The sequence below is a fragment of the Rhipicephalus microplus genome, chromosome 5 (genome assembly GCF_043290135.1).
Source record: "Rhipicephalus microplus isolate Deutch F79 chromosome 5, USDA_Rmic, whole genome shotgun sequence".
Taxonomy (NCBI): domain Eukaryota; kingdom Metazoa; phylum Arthropoda; class Arachnida; order Ixodida; family Ixodidae; genus Rhipicephalus; species Rhipicephalus microplus.
In genome coordinates this window covers 170,560,096-170,565,689 of record NC_134704.1, presented here as the reverse complement: position 1 = coordinate 170,565,689, position 5,594 = coordinate 170,560,096, and the positions used below count along the sequence as shown (strand labels likewise).

General features: G+C 42.0%; 1 long non-coding RNA gene across 1 annotated transcript; it reads right to left on the bottom strand.

Moving 5' to 3' along the window:
- Positions 1-223: 223 nt before the first annotated feature.
- On the bottom strand, positions 224-4,645 carry LOC142818021 (uncharacterized). The gene is made up of 2 exons (XR_012895482.1): positions 4,259-4,645; positions 224-712 (listed from the first exon to the last, which is right to left on the bottom strand). It is a non-coding gene; the product is annotated as an uncharacterized LOC142818021 (long non-coding RNA).
- Between the last annotated feature and the right edge of the window lie 949 nt (positions 4,646-5,594).

Sequence of the window (5,594 nt, the reverse complement as noted above, 5' to 3'; positions counted from 1 at the left end):
CCTGCATGCATGCAGCTGATAAAATAAGGTGCCATGGTCTTGAATGAGCTGCACGAGACCAGTGTATATATATGTACGTTGACTGGGCCGTAAACGACAAAGACGCGGAAGGCACCACACACACACACACACACACACACACACACACAATAGTGCAAGCAGTAACCTGTAGCGTAAGGTCCAACCAAACATAACGCCGAAGCAAAGAACAAGTAAGCCCATATGTTAACATCTACCTTTATTATAGAAAAACTGCAAATCTGACAAACAGGACAAACAGGCATTCTGATAAATTTTGAAATATGTCACGGGACCAAGTTTCTTTCTCTCTATACTAAATATTCATTGTTTTCAATACAATGAATCTCCACAACTTTCAAAACATTTGCGCTAGTTGGGCAAACGACTGAGACGTATGGCGTTTAATTGAGACCTATACAATAGAAAAAACACGTAGAAAGAGTAAGCGAGATCCTGGAATCACATTTACAACCTATTACATCTCGCAGTATAAGTTTCGACATCAAAAAAGAGATTATTCAAAAAGGTAGTGTAATTGGGGTTGTTTAATGCAATGCCAGTGCTGGTATACTTCTAACTGCAAAAGTCACTGCTGCTTGCACAATCAACTTCAGCTGCTGAGATGACTGGTGCCTTCGAGAGAAGTGGGGCGAAGCTGTTCTTTCTGTACAGGAAATTCAATCCCGGAAATCTAAAATAAATACACAAGGAACAATGACTGAAATTTCACAAAGAGTGCAACATACAGTGTGCACCATGCATAACTAACTGCTTTCTTATGTGTAAGTATAAAATGAGTGCATAGCAAGCACATTCAGTGGCATCGGGCTCCACTGCAGTGAGAAATGCTAAAAAAGGTGTGCTGAGCAATAAATGCCATGACAAGCGCACTGTGGCAAAATCATTATACCTTTCGTGCCGTAGATATGAACCTTACTTTACTCTTTCAGCTTGCTCGCGCAGGCAAAAGAAAAGGTGCTGCTCCAAGTTGATAATGTTCCATTAGCTGCACGCAACGACCAATCTGAGTGAATGTCAAGTTCTATGCCTAAGTATGCATCAACACAGCTGCATGTGTACTTCTGCAGATCTACCATGGTGCTCATTCGATTAGTTTATTAAAAGGAATACAGTACGACGCACAACAACCTATACATATTTTATCTGTATTGCACAAAAGCACAATGCCACTGAGCATACACGACGGTACGCGCATTGAGAAGGTATTCAGTGCAGGTAACTTGTAAAAGTAAGTACTGTATAGTTACGTATTAAAATGCGAATGATACTAGTGTTCTTAAACTGGCTCACATTGACACGATTATTTAATGGAAGAACTGGCTGTCGGGTAATTCCACGTCAGACGTCCCAGCCATTTTGGTGACCACCGCAAATATATTCGAAAAAAATATCACACTGGATTTACTGCATTAAAAAGAAAACTGCTAAAATATTTCGTAGACAAATAGTTTATTGGTCACGTGGCTGCCTCCTGAACTTCCTGGAATCTCGTCTGTATGTTTGTGAAAAAAATTATTTCATAAGTATTTCTTATTCGCTGCCAAATTTGGTCTACAAGTTAAGTGAAGTGCTTGCGTATAGTATTTGAAGCTCAGTAATATTATTACCACTTTTCGGCCACATACGCTTCAAATAATTTAGCCGAAATGTGTTATATCTGCATTTTCTATATCAATACTGCACTTTGAATTGAATGAATATCTGAGGAGTAAATGCTTAATCCACATGAGGCATATTTGGAGTAAAAAATAATTTACACCTCTCAAGCTGTCAAACTTTACGAAAAAAAACGCAAATTTCACAAAATAATTTTTTGGTCTATAATGAGACGCAACTTGCACCATATGGTGGTTGAATAGAAATGGACTTTGTACCTAAATCGAAGCAAATAAACAGTTCTTTTCATGTGCAAAATTTTGTCATAGCAATTTATGTTTTGAGAAAAAGATCACAGCATATTCACGGAGTGAATAATGATGGATGGGGCGTAGCGTTCGTTCATCCGGACGCACAAACGGATGGACAGACAGTCCGACGCCAGTATGGACAAACAGAAAGACGGACGGACTCACGGACAGACCGACCCACGGAAGCCCGGATGGATGGGTGCACAGACGAACGGACGAAAGCACAAATGTATGGACGAACTATTCGCCCGCTAATCATCTTTTTGTCCGTGTATATGCTGTGAAAACCACGAACGCTATCTAATGTGCAACTCATCCAGTGGCGACATGATACTAGTACGACTACAGAGGAGGGAATGACCCACCGCCTTAAGAGCTGTGCCCCTAAATGATTTTTGAAGTTCCAAGTTCCCCATTCGCCATTTGGTCATACAGCAGCCGACGCCTAGAAGGTCCCCATTGCCGTTGATGGAAAAATTCAAAAGATAATTTACTCCTTGAAATAGAAATTGTAATGATGAAACTTGTCACATACAAAGAACTGTTTATTTGCTTTCAATTTAGGCAATAGGTGATTTTTAATTGGACCACCACATGGTGCAAATTGCGTCTTAATATGGACAGAAATGACAACTCTATGAAATGAGTGATCTTTTCTCGTAGAGGTTAATAGCCTAAGATGTATAAAAATAATTTTTCATCAAAATATCTTTTCAGTGAAGTAAGTAGTCACAGCTCAGATATTCATACAAAGTGCAGTATAGCAATGAGAAAATGCAAACATAACGCACTTTGGCTGAATTCTCGCAGAAGTATGTGGCCGACAATTTGTAATATTGCTGAGTTTCAAACACCTTACCTAAGCCCCTTTACTTAACGTGTACCAAAATTGGTATAAAAAAGGTGCGGTACTTGTGAAATATTTTTTTTCACAGACAACACTCAAAAAACAGTCTGGAAAGTTTGAAAGGCAACCACGTGACCAAAAACTTTTTTCTCTCCGAAATATTCAAGCAGTTCACTGTTTTCAGTGAATCAAATCAGCACGCTTTTTTTTCGAACACATTTGCCATAGCCGCAAAATTGGCTGGGAATTGTCTAATAAAGTGACCCTGTTACCTTCACTCAATGACCATTGCATACTGCTAAGTTAGGGCCATTTGTTTCAATCATGCTGTCAGGGTGAGAAAGCCTAACTCCTTCCCTATGCAGCGTAGGCTGTTCAGTGGCTGTGCGTGTTGTGTTCCCAGATAAATATGCTGCCCAGTCTCATATTTTGGCTGCAACACATGCTTAGATACCGTGCAGTATGTATAACAATAAAGTGTTTTTGTGCAACAAAAAAAAAACTAATACTACGCTTCACATAGCGAAAATACCTTAACATCTGAAGTACTTAGCGAAGTTAAGCGCCAAAGCGAAACGATGGCAATAAAATTCAGAATAACGAGAATATTTTGAAAGTTACACATGATGGAAACAATCTGAATAAAATGTGCTCGAACGTTAGCATTTATGTTCAAACAAGCGTTTGCGCTGTTCAAGTAGGCAATTCGACCACACACACAGACTAAAGGTCTGTTCAAACAAAAGTCCAGCTACAGTGCTCGATCCGCTACATAGGCACGGCTGTCGGCCGTGTGACGCTACGTTGCGGGTGAAGGAAAATACCGGTGAAGACAAATTTAACGAGATTGAATATATTAACAAGTAGGCAAACTTCGCGAGGCGCACCTAACGCGAAACGATATGCTGTGTTGTCACCCGATGTATCACCCGAGTTATCACGGTAGTGTTACCGCACAAAACGAAAAAGAACCGAAAATAACGACATGGGCACCACGCCCTTGTTTTCCGTTTTCGGTCTTTTTGTGCAATCAGAAAAAAAAAGGTAATGAACTACCGACATGCCCAAGCATATGTCTTACATACGGTTGATGCTTATAGCTAAAAGGCCCCGTCCCCATATATGTTATAATTAAAACTAAAATTGATGTGCAGCACGAGCGGGCCCCGTTAAAAACGGATGCTAACAAAAAACAACGCAGAAATCTGTTCAATTTCTTCGCTGCACTTCAGCGGCACACGCTCACTCTGCTTTGTACTCCAAACAATCTAAACAAACAAACAAAAAACTAGCCCACAATCACACTTCGCCATCACCACCGTGAAACTTCGGACAAATATTCTCGCTAAATAAACAAATGCTGATTTGTCATCAACTAGTTGAAAACAAAATTGTTTGAAGGCGTTATTCTCGTGCTCACGCAGTTAACAAAGCGCTGAACGGAACAACGTGAGAGCGGTACTCATTATTTCACTTCGAGTGCTCCACAGTATGAATCCACAGGTCCAGTCTTCAGGATGGTGCACCTTCGCAATAATCAGCACGGACAAAACACAGTGGTGGAGCACAGAGCGCAGGCACATTTCAAACTAAACACCGACTAATAAACTCTACCGATCGAGAAGCGACGCGCACCGCAAGCACACACACGGGAGGATTTTTTGCCAGCGCACGCAGTGACATGTAAGACGACGTCAACCCCTTTCTCGCGCTGTGCGCCCGGCACGCAGCAATACTGGGCAGCCAAGGTTGTCTAGGCGACGAGCCTTCATGGGATCGGCGCGCTTTCAGACCGGCTAGATCCGGTTTAACGCTAGCTCCGGCCCTCTGCTGATAACGCGGGTGCTGCTTTTTTTTTTTTTGCGGCAGCGATCTGTTGCGTTATACTCGTTCTTTAACAGTGCATCTGAATCTCAGTGAACTATGTGACAGTGCAGTGCCGCCAGCACAAGCTACTAGTGAAAACGCGCATTTGTAATATTCAGGAGCAATGTTTAGCGCACCTTCACCAACCTAATGTAGTGAATTTTGGTAAAAAAGCTAAGCTGATGCTTTTTGCTTAGCTCTATGGGTCTTTAGGGACTGCACATTTAAGGTCACGCAGGCGATATTTTATCAGCACTTTCATTTCGGTGAAGACATTGGAACATTGCATGCATCGGCCGTCACACTATTCGATGAGAACATATTTCCACGTGCGTACTACGAGGAAGACGAAGAGGACAGCGCATACGCGCATCTGCACGCTGTTATGCAGCAAGGAATAACAAGAAAAAAGAGGAACGCTCTGGCATGCAGTAAATAAAAATACTGACCTGTTGCTACTTTCTCAACCTGTTAATTACTACTTCTGTCTTCATGTTGCGGCAATACATTTGTACTCAGCTTTCAGTATACTTGGAACAAGACCACGGCTGAGAATATTTCATCAATGCTGTTTTCTCACTACCTACAAAGTCAAGGCTTTGACTGAAGCACGTCTGCGGGGGAAGTTACACAAATTCAAAGAAGGGGATCCACAGAAAAAACGGAAAGAGAGACAGCGAGAGAACTAGAGAATGCGTTCCGGCTCCCCTGAGGAGAGCTTTGTTCGCAATTTAGTCCACAAGTCTCCCGTCATTGTGAGCAAAGCCGCGTCAAGGTCACTGAAATCTCCTTTTTAAGCATTTTTCTTTATGGTCGGTGTCCTCTTCCTAAATTCCATGATCGGCTGCTGACACGAAGGGTGCGTGTTCGAATCCCGGCTGCGGCGGCTGCGTTTCTGATAGAGCCGGAAATGTTGTAGGCCCCTGTGCTCA